This window comes from Hibiscus syriacus, unplaced genomic scaffold (assembly GCF_006381635.1).
Source record: "Hibiscus syriacus cultivar Baekdansim isolate YM2019G1 unplaced genomic scaffold, ASM638163v2 tig00003715_pilon, whole genome shotgun sequence".
Taxonomy (NCBI): Eukaryota; Viridiplantae; Streptophyta; class Magnoliopsida; order Malvales; family Malvaceae; genus Hibiscus; species Hibiscus syriacus.
The window spans coordinates 520,250-533,990 of NW_024061980.1; the positions used below are offsets into that span (position 1 = coordinate 520,250).

Below are 13,741 nucleotides of genomic sequence, written 5' to 3' on the forward strand. Positions count from 1 at the left end.
TCTTGGTTTTGAGATTGAGAATATATACACGCACAGACAGACATATAGTACTGTACAGTGAAGATTGAAGGTCATTAAGCCACTAACCCAACCCATTTCTGAAAGTCCAAATCCATTACAAGCCTCATGTTTCTTAATGTTTTTTATCCATCTTAAAGAATATACTTTTTAAGTTTTTAACACTGTCCCATCCCGACCCCCTTTTTCTCTACATCCAATCCAATCCGGTTTTTGCACCAAAGGCATGTTTGCCTGCTTCCAACATCTCCACATTTGCAGGCTTTACGAGGCCACCATATCTGAACAATACCACAACTAGATTGCCATCATCAGCAACTCGTCCATATTTACCATTTTGCTACCACTCCCATTTCCTTTCTTCCAACACCTCACCCTTCATTCCTCTCTTTCATTCAACCAAACACCCATCTCTCCAAAATCCAAAATCACCCCCATATCCCCTCCAAAAACCCACCAATTCTCCTGCTTTTAGACCTCTGGTGAGAGCATCAATGGCATCTTCAGCACCATCAACAGGGGCAGCCACAGAGACGAAGCCTTTCTCTGTTCTTTTTGTTTGAATAGGCAACATCTGCCGGAGTCCAGCTGCTGAAGATGTCTTTAGAGATATTGTGTAAAAGAAAGGCCTCGACTCCAAGTTTAACATCGACTCTGCTGGCACCAGTAATTACCATGAGGTATATACATATCCCACTTCAAAAGTGCTAAAAAGGGTATTTTTGGACTGAGATTTTACACTTTTGTGTGGCAAAATGTTTACTTGTTTTTGGTTCATGATTTGGGTAATAGAACGAGTATGAGTTAAGATCGGAGCTTCCTGTGATACCAAATAATTTAAAGGATAAAGATTTATTTCTTCTAGTATTCCGAGCAATGTGACTGATAAGATCATAAACCTTTTTTCATTATCCTTTCAATCTTTTGATTCGAAGCAACCGATGGCTTGTGGTGAAGAGAAAAAAATATAATTTTTCTAAAAACGAAAGAAAATTAATAAATTGTTTTGTTATTGTGAAGGGAAACTTGGCAGACCCAAGAATTAGGGCAGCCTCAAAAAGGCGTGGTATTGAGATAACTGTTGAATATTCAACAATCAATATTGTTGAAAGGAAGCATGGGCGGCTGGAATCAACATGGGCGGTTAATTAAAATTAGGCAGCCATTTGTTTGAAATAAAAACGGGGATAATGTAATTTTAATCATTGCATTTTAGGGTATTTTTAAAAATTAGTCCCTAAGCTTCAACTATAAATATCTAATTCATTTAGTTTCAAAATTATCCCAAAAATCATTTCTTTCTCCCAATACTAGAGAGCTTTCTTGTGAGTAGTGAGTGTTTTGTAAACACTTGTAAATTTTCTCTCTTAGTAAAAGATCTGCAGCAGTCCGGAGACGTAGTCACAATTAGCTGAACTCCGTTATCAATTTCGAGTATTATTTTTTCGTTTTTATTTCGCATTCTCACTAATCTAGTTATAGGAAAATTACTTGTACTCGGATTTATTTTTCCAACTGGTAATCAGAGCTTTTGGTTGTGAATTTTATCAATTTTTTGTGAGGTTACTATTTATTACTATTCACGTGAATAGTAAATTATGTGAATAGTGAAATTTTGTCAGCGATACGAATTTTTCGACGGAGGTGTTATAATACACGGTGGTTCGCACAAATGATCAAAAACGATCCAAAGAAGCCAGATTCGAGTGGGAGCGATGACTGCAGACGAAGGGAAGGTGAAAATTGAAAAGTTCGATGGTGCGGACTTTGGCTTTTGGAAGATGCAGATTGGAGATTTTCTGTACCAGAAAAATCTATATCAATCTCTCTCAGGAAAGCAACCTGAGGGCATGAAGAATGAAGACTGAGCTTTTCTCAACAGACAAGCTCTCGGAGTTATCCGACTGACGTTGTCCCGCAATGTTGCTTTCAACATAGTAAAGGAAAATACTAAGGCGGGTCTTATGGCGACTCTCTCTAGTATGTATGAGAAGCCATCAGCCTCCAACAAAGTTCACTTGATGAGGCGATTATTCAATTTGCGGATGGCGAAAGGGGATCAGTGGCTCAACACCTAAATGAACTCAACACAATCACAAAATAGTTGAGTTCAGTAGAAATTGAATTCGATGATGAAGTTCGAGCTTTAATTCTCGTATCATCTCTACCAGACAGTTAGAATGCTACTGTTACAGCAGTCAGCAGCTCGTCGGGAAACAATAAATTAAAATTCGACAATGTACGAGATTTGGTATTGAGTGAAGAAATTCGACGGAGAGAATCGGGTGAAGCATCAATCTCCTTAGTCTTGCACACGGAGTCCAGAGGGAGAACTTCAGAAAGAAATTCAAATCGTGGCAGATTGAAATCCACACGGGAAAAATCCAGAACGGGAAAGAAAAATTTTACTTGTTATAATTGTGGCAAGAAGGGTCACTTTAAAAGAGATTGCCGAGCACCGAAGAAAAATACCGGCGCACAGGAATCTGCCAACATGGCAGAAAAGACAGGTGATGCCATGATTCTAAGCGTCAACAGTCCCATTGAATCATGGATCTTAGATTCAGGGACATCTTTCCACTCCACCCCATGCCAAGAAATCATGGAGAACTATGTCAGTGGTGATTTTGGGAGGGTTCATCTAGTTGATGATGAAACCTTGAAGATCGTCGGAAAAGGAGACATCCGACTAAAGCTATCAAACCAGACCACCTAGAAGCTGACAGGAGTGAGACATATTCCTTACCTAAAAATAAATCTGATTTCTGTAGGACAGCTTGATAGAGAAGGTTATAGTACAACATTTTCAGGTTGTGAATGAAAGATTACCAAATGAGCACTCGTCATTGTTCGTGGTAAGAAGTCTGATACTCTCTATGTAACCTCAAACTTAGAAAATATCATTGCTGCAGCAGATGCTGATGGAAAATCAAACCTATGGCACCAAAGGCTTGGTCAATTGAGTGAGAAAGAGATGAAGACATTTTTGTCAAAAGGAAAGCTGCCAGATCTAAAGAATGTAGATGTCAGACTATGCGAGGATTGCATCTTTGGCAAACAAAAAAAAGTCAGCTTTGCAAAGATTGGTAAGACACCCAAGGTAGAAAAGTTAGAGTTGGTTCATACTGATGTATGGGGACCATCTCCAGTTCCATCTCTTGTAGGCTCATTATATTATGTCACCTTCATCGATGATTCAACAAGGAAGATGTGAGTTTATTTTCTGAAGAAGAAATCAGAAGTCTTTGATACCTTCAGAAAATAGAAAGCCATGGTGGAAAATGAGACTGGTTTGAAAGTCAAGCGGATGAGGTCTGACAATGGAGGAGAGTACAAAAATAGAAGATTCAGAGAATTTTGCGCAAACAATGAGATCAAGATGGAGACAACAGTTCCCATGACACCACAACAGAATTGCGTAGCTGAGCGGATGAACAGAACTCTGAATGAACGTGCCAGAAGTATGAGGATACATGTCGATTTGCTCAAAATGCTATGGGCTGAAGCTATCAATACTGCAACTTACCTGATCAACCGTGGGTCCTCAGTTCCCTTGGATGGTGGAATACCAGAGGAATTTTGGAGCAAGAAAAAAATAAACCTTTCACACTTAAGAGTGTTTGGTTGTATTTCTTATGTACACATAAACTCTGCTGAAAGAAGTAAACTTGATGCCAAGTCCAACAAATGTGTCTTTGTTGGTTATGGTGGTGATGAGTTCGGTTACCGGTTTTGGGACTACGAAAATCAGAAGATCATCAGAAGCAGAGATGTCATTTTCAATGAGAATGTGATGTACAAAGACAGGTCAACCATATAATCAAGTAGCTCAAATACCGAAGCTGAAACAAATGAATTTGTTGAGTTCGAGGAGATTTCTGAAAATGATATTCAGATTAGTCCTGAAGCAGTTCAAGAAGAACCAAGCACACCAGAACTAAGACGCTCATCCAGAATTCCTAAACCAACCCAGCGTTATTCTCCTTCTTTGCACTACTTGTTGTTGACTGACAATGGTGAACTAGAGTGTTATGATGAAGCAATGCAGGTAGAGGATTCAATCAAGTGGGAGTCTTCCATGAAAGATGAGATGGACTCGCTCATATCAAATCAGACATGGAAATTAGCTAAATTACCACCAGACAAGAAATCATTCCACAAAAAGTGGATTTACAAGATCAAAGAAGAGCACGATGGGAGCAAACGCTACAAAGCAAGATTGATTGTCAAAAGCTTTCAGCAAAAAGAAGGTATTGACTACAATAAAATTTTCTCTCCAGTCGTAAAACTGTCTACAATTAGACTGGTGTTGAAAATTGTAGCTGCAGAGAATTTACATCTTGAGCAGTTAGATTTAAATACAGCTTTCCTTCATGGTGATTTGGAGGAAGAAATCTATATGAGGCAGCTAGAAGGCTTCATAGAGGCAGGCAAGAAAAACCTGGTATGCAGGTTGAAGAAGAGCTTGTATGGTTTAAAACAAGCTCCTAAACAGTAGTACAAGAAGTTCGATAGCTTCATGAGTAGCAGTGGTTTTACCAGATGCCAAGCAGATCATTGTTGCTACATCAAGAGGTTCAACAACAGCTTCATTATTTTATTGTTGTACGTTGATGACATGCTCGTTGCAGGCTCGGACATGCAAGAGATTTTACACTTGAAGTAAGAATTGTCGAAGCAGTTTGCTATGAAGGATCTGGGCGCTGCAAAGCAGATTCTTAGGATGAGGATTAAGAGAGACACAAAGTCGAGGACTTTGATGTTATCACAGGTTGAGTACATCAACAAAGTACTCTCCAAGTTCAACATGCAAGATGCTAAACCAGTAAGTACGCCTTTAGGTGTTCATTTTAGACTCTCCAAAGAACAGTCACCAAAGACGGAGAAAGAACATGCACACATGGTGAAAGTGCCGTATGCCTCAACAATTGGAAGTCTGATGTATGTCATGGTTTGTACCAAATCAGATATTTCTCATGCAGTGGGAGCTGTTAGCAGGTACATGAATAATCCGGGTAAAGTACACTGGGAAGCAGTCAAATGGATCCTCAGATATCTGCGAGGTACTACAAACAAAGCACTTGTTTCAAAGGTGGAGATACGATACTGACAGGCTATGTAGATGCTGACTTAGCCGGAAATGTCGACATCAGAAGAAGCACTACAAGGTATGTCTATGCTCTAGGAGGAACTGCAGTGAGTTAGGTTTCTCAACTATAGAAGATAGTTGCTCTCTCCACAAATGAAGCAGAATATGTCGCTGTTACGGAAGTCAGCAAGGAGATGGTTTGGCTCTAAAGTTTCTTGGAAGAGTTAGGCAAGAAACAAGAAAACAATGTCTTGTATTGCGACAGTTAAAGTGCTATACATCTAGCAAATAATTCGTCTTTTCATTCCAGGACGAAGCACATACAATTACGATATCATTTTATCCGGTCTCTTCTGGAAGATGAGGTTTTGAAACTTGAAAAGATTAGTGGAGTTCAAAATCCGGCAGACATGTTGACAAAGACGGTGACCACTGATAAACTGAAGTTGAGTTAAGCTTCAGTTGACATGCTAGAATAACAGGACCATAAATGTTGCTGCATTGATCAAGGTGTGAAGAAAGATTAAAATCAGTCTTCAAATGAGAGATTGTTGAATATTCAACAATCAATATTGTTGAAAGGAAGCAACATGGGCGGCTAACCAAAATTAGGCAGTCACTTTGTTTGAAATAAAAATGGGGAAAATGCAATTTTAGTCATTACACTTTAGGGTAATTTCAAAGATTAGTCCCTAAGCTTCAACTATAAATACCTTAATTCATTTAGTTTTAAAATCATCCCAAAAATCATTTCTTTATCCAAATACTAGAGAGCTTTCTTGTGAGTAGTGAGTGCTTTGTAAACACCTGTAAATTTTCTTTCTTAGTAAAAGATCTGCAGTAATCCGGAGACGTAGACACAATTGGCTGAACTCTGTTATCAATTTCGGGTATTATTTTTTCGCTTTTATTTCACATTCTCACTAATCTGGTTATAGGAAAATTGCTTGTACTCGGGTTTATTTTCCCAACAATAACGTCAATTTCAAGGTCAATCCGGCCATCTGATTTTAGTGATTTTGACCTTATTCTTGCAATGGACAAGCAAAATAGAGGTACCGTTCGTTTATTGGCTGTTTAATTTAGGCTCTGTTAACTCTCATTCTATGAATTCAAATTTTAAATTGAATTCTTTGGTATGACAAATAGTGTTAGTCATCTCTGTATTGATAGTTGATTTTTTTTTGCATGCAGAGGATATATTAGAGGTTTTCAATGAGTGGAAATCAAGAGACAAACTTCCCGCTGATGCCTATAAAAATGTTTGTGGAATATTAAGAGTGGAGACTATCAGTCAATTATGGGGTGGCTTTTCTATTCAGATATTTGTATTGGTTATGCAGGTTAGACTGATGTGTTCGTATTGTAAGAAACACAACGAGACTGAAGTCCCAGATCCATATTATGGTGGACCACAAGGTTTTGAGAAGGTAATGTATAGTGATTTTCGTATTTCAAGGTAGATTGTAAACATTGACATGGTAATTATTTCATGATGTTTTCTCTTTGCATATTTTAGAGCCTGAGGAATGTTTCATGGACTTTGCAAAACAGTGAGTTCTTTAGGTCATTAGAGCTTTGTGGGAAAACGGCTTTGATAGAAGGAAGAAACATGTAGATATAGTGAAGTATTTTTTTTTTGGGGGGGGGGGGGGTTGTGAAAATGTAATCTGTAGAGATTAACAATTTAAGGAGGAAACTGAAAGTTCTGTTTAGGAAAGTCTTTTCCCACTTTTTTGTTATTGTTTTTGCTTTGTTTTATTTTATTTTTCGGGCTTTGGTTTCTTTTGCTAGCTCACCTCTGCTATTAGGTTGAATTCCAGAGAGAAAATAATTTTGGATGTTAAAAGAGAAAACCATTGCATCCTCATTTTCACCCACTTTCTCGTTTTCTACTTTCTTTTCTCGTAGCTCATACTTGAGAACGAGTGCCTGGGATGTTATCTTATTGTGATTCCCATGTTTCGATATCATTCTTCAATTTATGCAATATTCACATTTGCATGTAACTGGCAAAGCTTATTATGTGTCTTGTTGCCAATTGATATAACAGGGTTTAGACTTACTTGAAGATGCTTGTGAACCATTACTGGACAACATCTTGGCTGAAAACGGCAGCACTCATAGTTCCTAAGTTCCTACTTGAAACCTCAGTTATGTGTTCTAAGAGGAACGTCCATTGGCGTTTGCATGTATTTAACTGTTTTTTTTTTTGTGTGTGTGTGTGTAAAAGCAATGTGCCCCCTGATAAGCAATGTGCCCCCTGCTAAGCAATGTGCTCCTACTTCGAATTATTACACTGACGATTGAGGAAATAATTTCTGTTGATATAATATGCTACTTATCTCTACGTATCAGTTGTATCCCGTTTTCCAGGTGATGAATCAGTTTAAAAAGCCACCTTTTGAAAGAAGTTTTATGTTGGTAAAGATAATTTTACTAAGATCAAATGTCAAATAAATTTCCAACTTATTTTGAAAATCGGGGATACCCCAAATTCCATGAAATGCTTTTTATATATATATATAATCGAGCTATTTCAAATGATATATATATAATCGAGCTATTTCAAATGATCGACCGAACTTAAAGTCGACGGTCTTGGTTTGTAGGTTTGATTCTGAGCCAACTATATCACTGTGAAATGGTTTCCAGCATGAAGTTGTAAGGCAACATCACCAACAACCTGGAATTAGCAAAATGTGAGCAACAATCAGACTTGGAAATCCATATTACTTTTAAAATCTGAAAGTGTCGATAAGATGTGTACCTTAAGCCATGGATCTGCAAGAATGTTCAGTAATCCCAGAAACAAGGGGTGTAAGTATAACATTGTTGAATTTCAGAATGGGGTCAGCAGGGTCTAATGGTTCTCTCCATCCAACGTCCATTCCTAAGCCCCCAACCGTCCAGACTTCAGATGGTGCACAACAGCCTCGTAGTCCAGTAGACCTCCTCGAGCAATATTCACCAAAAGGGCTCCCACTATTGCTAACATCAACATCCTCCGATTACTTAAACCAACAACCATATCGTTAGAAAACTAAACACTGGAAGTTTATAGAAAAGAGAAGCCTTTAAAACAAACCTTTCATTGAAGATATTAAGGACCTGTTCACTATGCCAACCTGAAAAACTGAAATATCTCAATTGTATGAAATAAGTTCTGCAGACTTACTATTTCTTGGAATCAATACTCGGAAAACCTGAATGAATGAAAATGACATTGCAACTGAGCTAACACTATTTACTTAATAAATCTTCTATACTTTTGGGGGTAAGAAGTTCCGAATTTGAGAGCCATCTCCTTTTTGTAGCAATAACTTTAACACCAAATGGTTTCAGGCGCTTTGCCAGTTCAATTCCAATATCTTCACATCCCAGGTCTACTTCGTGAAAATTAAACTAACATTTCATTTCCAGGAAATAGAGAAGGAAAAAAGAAAACTTTTCTTTTTGTTAGCTGATATAATCAAAATTATGAAGTTCAAGCATTTGCTCATCAAGTATATTATTAGAGTCGGTCACCATGTAAAGTGAAAGAGAAAGCACAGGTCCAAATTTCACGAACAAGATTTTCATGCGAGAATCTAAAAGTAATGCCGAAGCAAAGTGAAAACTGAAAAGATAAAGCAGAAACTGACCGTTTTTCCAAGAAGTTTGTGCCCAGTAGGCTCTTCAAGCGTTTTCTGCTTTACAGATATTAGCATCTCATTCTGCAACACCGCCACAAATTTAAGTATCGAGGACAATACAGAAAATGAATTTTAAAGTTGAGGGTTACTACAAATACGTGCATCAAATACTTCAACTTGCACATAGGAAATTGTGTGCCACAAATCAGACAAATAAGAATATAGTGAACCATAAGAACATATTAAAGCGATGCAAGTCCTGGCTAATAAAATAAATAAACCTGTTTCCGAAGAAGACCCAACATTAAGATATATAGCCATTTCAGCACAAGATGCAGCATTTCCAGTAGGATCCCCAGGAATTCTGGCAACTTTTATCCCATTCTTCGTAGCAGCATCAATATCAACGCCTTCATGCTCAAGTATGAAAAACGAAAAGTTAATGCAGTAATTGTAATGTGACAAAAGCTTTAAGCTACAGACTATTATAATATAAAAGAATAAGGACCTTCTAGGCCAACACCAAACTGCATTATAAGCTTTATCTGTTTTGCACGAACTATGACATTTGAATCGAACCGCATGGTTTTTAAAACACAGAGATCATAGTTCCCAACATGATCAGGAACTTGCTCGAGGGGCAATTCATCAACCTACGAGAAGCTCAATGTGAAATGCAAAAGATTCAACACATTTAGGAAAGGAAAAACAAGAAATATGGTTCGCTTCTGTTGGACAATAGGTGCAATTCTGCAGCCAAAAAGTAGATAAGTAGGAGAATTTGAGCAAAGTACTGGGATAAAAGGATACTTTTCCAAGTATTCTCTGGTATAAGTTTGCGAAGCCGGAAAGTGTAGTCCATAAAAGAGAACACAAGTGATGGGTTTGTTACTGTCCACATTGTTCCTCTATGCCATCAAAGACATATCTGAACTGAATGACCAAAAAATCAAAACAAAATACCATGAGAAGGCAAAGCAAAATATAAATAAATTATAGACATCACCATCCACTGTAACAAAGTCTAGAGAAACTATGTCTTTCGAGAAAGTGATGAAAATTAGGGTAAGTCTAGCCAACTGAATAACCACCTAGAATAATTAATTGGTTATAACCAGGGATTTAAATAGCTTTCGCGGTTGCGTTTTCGGTCGCGTCGTGTTTATCGCGGTTGCGGACATAACATATGCCATTACGGTCACTGCGGGTACTGCGGTCGTGAATTATTTTAAATTTCGCACAAGTTATCATAAAACATAATAATTATAATTATAAGGAGTCATTTTTAATAATTTTTAGAATGTTTTCTAAGCTAAAATGACATATATAATACAGTTTGAATATATAAAAGACTTTAAAATTTCGATAATAGGATAAGATAATTAATTAATGATAACATTGTGAACATATTATTATTTAAATTAATGAAATTAAGATTAAATTAAACAAAAATTAAAGTTTATATTCTAAACTATATATTAAATTATAAATTTTAAAAATGAAATGATGAAAAATTAATATATTCCTTAAAGATATATTTTATAAATTACTTCTCAAAAAATAGACTCAAAATGTTTTGTTTTAAGCTTAATAAACCCTAAAATATTTTAATCCTAAACTATATCCCCACCCCCACTCCCACCCCGCATGTTCTCTCATTTCTTCCTCATTTCTTTGTACTCTCTTCTCTCAACACTCAATATAAAAAACAAGTAAAAAACTCCAAAACCATAACATGTTCTAGCCTAAATTTAGAGCGTGAATGTTTTTCTCTTTTTCTTCAACAATCTTAAACTTCGACGAAGATTCTTTTTTCCGATTACAGTGAATTCCACTCCGACGAGACCCACAAAACAAGTTCGTTCTTCCTTTTTACTTTTTCATTTTATTTTTCCTTTTGAATCTCAACATGCATGTATAAAAAATGTGAATTTAGAAAGAAAGAAAGAAAAATACAGGTTTGGTGACGATGAACACAAAAAATCATCTTTCCTTAAGTTTTTTTTTCAATAACGGTTGGAATAACGGTGATTGCGTCTCGTTATTGGCACAATCGTTCGTTTTCCATTAAATTGTGAGCGCAATCGATCGCGATCGGTGTGAATCCGTGACCCACTGCAAAATCCATGAATAACAGTTTCGGACGGTGGCACGACCGTAATATCGCGATGTGATACCCTGGTTATAACTAACACTAATGAACATTGATTGCAAAGGGTCTACGGACAAAACCATTGGTATACTACTTGTCTAACCACATAGCAAGGATAGATTCATAAGGAAGATAATATATTCTCACATTATATCCTATGACGATTAGGACATGTTAATTAATGAAAGACTGCACCAGTCTCTCAAAATAAATGTGCAGAAGCACCAAGCTAAACTGTGGGCTTTAATTGTTAACTAGGGTCTAGGAGGCTAGTCTAGCTGTCAATGGCCATGGATCTGAGAACATCTCTAAAGGTTATTGTCCCCTTCCACAAGTTGCTTAAACTACTACATTTTGAGCATGGTTTATTCAACTGATAAACAATTTTTATTGCAAAGTTATTGCTCGTTGTTGAAATTCACAAAGAACTAAACATTTAGAAATGAGATTGAAAAACTTTATTCATATCTGAAGAGCATTATTTATAGTGCGGCACAATGTAGTTAACCCTAACTGCTTGATATAACAACCTAACAAACTCAGCTATCCGAATCAGCTTCAATCGAGTACCAACTTTAGTTTTTATAGTTTAACATTCTCCCTCCTTATTCTTCCTCTCCACCTTCAAGTGACTTTACACATCATTTTTCGAAACACCTCAAATGAAGCCTTAGACAAAGGCTTCGTTAGGCCATATGCAACTTGATGATTACCTGGCACATAATTGATGTAGACTTGATTTGTTGCCACCTTTCCATGGAAAAAATGCACATCTAAATCAACATGTTTCAGACATGCATGAAAATTAGATTTGTTCTCATTGTAATAGCATTGGTGTTGTCATACTGTCTCATGCTGCACCACACCCATGTCTATCAACAGTGCACGAACTCAAGTTACTTCTGTTGTAGCATCAGCTACACTTCTATACTTAGCCTTCATGGTTAACCGAGATGTAGATTTCTTTTTCTTCGAGCTCCACGTAACCAGTTGTTGCCTAGGAACACACAATGACCTGAAATCGATTATTGATCATCTAGGCTTCCTCCCCAGTCAGCATCAACAAATGCTACCACACACAATGCTAAGGTATATGGAGTAAACACTAGCCCATGGTTCAATGTAGCAACTAAGTACCTTAGGATCCTCTTGATTTCCAGGAAATGAAGTTGATAAAATGAATGCATGAATTAAGCTACCTTGTTTATAATAAAAGTAATATCAAGCCTCGTATGACACGCATACAATAATGCACTGACAATATTACAATACTCATGAGCATTGTCAAGCTTACTGCCATCATCTTGAGTTGGTTTTGATGACAAATTCATTGGCATGAAAGTAGGGTGGCATTGTTCATCTTGGTTTTAATTAATAATTCAAGTATGAATTTCCTCCGACTGAAAATCAAGACACCATTAGATCTTTTTACTTCAATACCCAAAAAATAATTAAGCCCACCAAATTTTTTTAGTGAAAACTCCTCATTCATCTACTTCACAACACTATCAATTTCTTCATTTTACTCTCGATAATAATATCATCGACATATACCTGCATGTATGTGTAAGTACCTCTTATTTTTAACAAAGAGAGATGCATCGACTCTTGACTCCTTAAATCTTATCTATAATAATTAAGCATTGTTTCAGTTTAGCATGATAGTTCATCAGCGCTCATCCTAAGTCATATAATGCTTTATGCAACTTACACACAAGTTGCATTCCACTTGAAGATTGTTGCTTGAATCCTGACGGTTGTTGCATAAACACATCCTCATTCAAATCTTCATTAAGGAAGGCATTGTTCACATCAAATTTTCTTAATTGCCACTTTTAAACACGACAAGTGCCAATAAGCTAATAAGATAATATAAGTGCCAAAACAACATTTAACGCGAAAAACTTCATCACTGGATTGAGCGTTTCCTTAAATCATAAACTCTCTAAATCCTAAACAAGTCGTATCTTGTAGCGCTGATTGACCCATCTAGGTTTTTTTCCAGCCTATAAAGCCACTTGCAGCCCATAACAAACATTCTTTCAGGATATTCAACTAATGATCACGTGTCATTCTTCTTCAAAAGATCAAACTCAATATGAATTGTTTCCTTCCAGTTGGGAGACTGCATAGCTTAACAGACATTGATCGGTTCCATGTTATCACATGTACTCACATGAGTCTTTGGTTTAAAAATTCTACACTTACTCCTAGTCAGCATTGGGTGTCGATTTAACCTTGTTGCAGTATTACTAGATTGTCCTCCATCACCTTCACCTGAGTAACATCATCATCTAATCTTCTAACAAGCTTCAAATTAAACTTGACTTAGGTATCTTGACTTGAAGACACAATCCCTGGAAATGATGTATTCAGAGAACTAAATATCAAACTTCTATCACCTATCGATACTGACGATTGGTTAGACACTCTAATCCCAGAGGAGTTAACATTATTCCTATGAGCTTGATCCTCTATGCAAGGCAATGGACGTTGTTGAGCACAACCAACAAACAACTTCGACCACCAGAACTAGATGTCATGTTCTTCAACCCAGGTATACCTGCATTTGCAAACGGAAACGTAGACTCATCAAATATTACATGACATGATACTTATATCATACCATCCATACTAAGGCATTGGAACCCTTTGTGCTGAGGGTTCTAACTAAAAAAAGTACAGAATTATGATTTGAATGCCATTTTATGTTTCTAAAACGGTTGAAGATAACAAAAACATCGACATCCAAACACTTTCATTAATTCGTGTAAACAATTTCTCCCCTAATGATACACCTTGCAATACCTTTGCAGGTAACCTGTTGATTAAATGCACTATAGTCAT

The 13,741-nt window shown here is 36.8% G+C and overlaps 2 pseudogenes; one reads left to right on the forward strand and one right to left on the reverse strand.

Moving 5' to 3' along the window:
- Positions 1-213: 213 nt before the first annotated feature.
- Positions 214-7,414, forward strand: LOC120179546 (annotated as a pseudogene).
- Positions 7,415-7,736: 322 nt separating this feature from the next.
- LOC120180982 lies at positions 7,737-13,741 on the reverse strand (annotated as a pseudogene).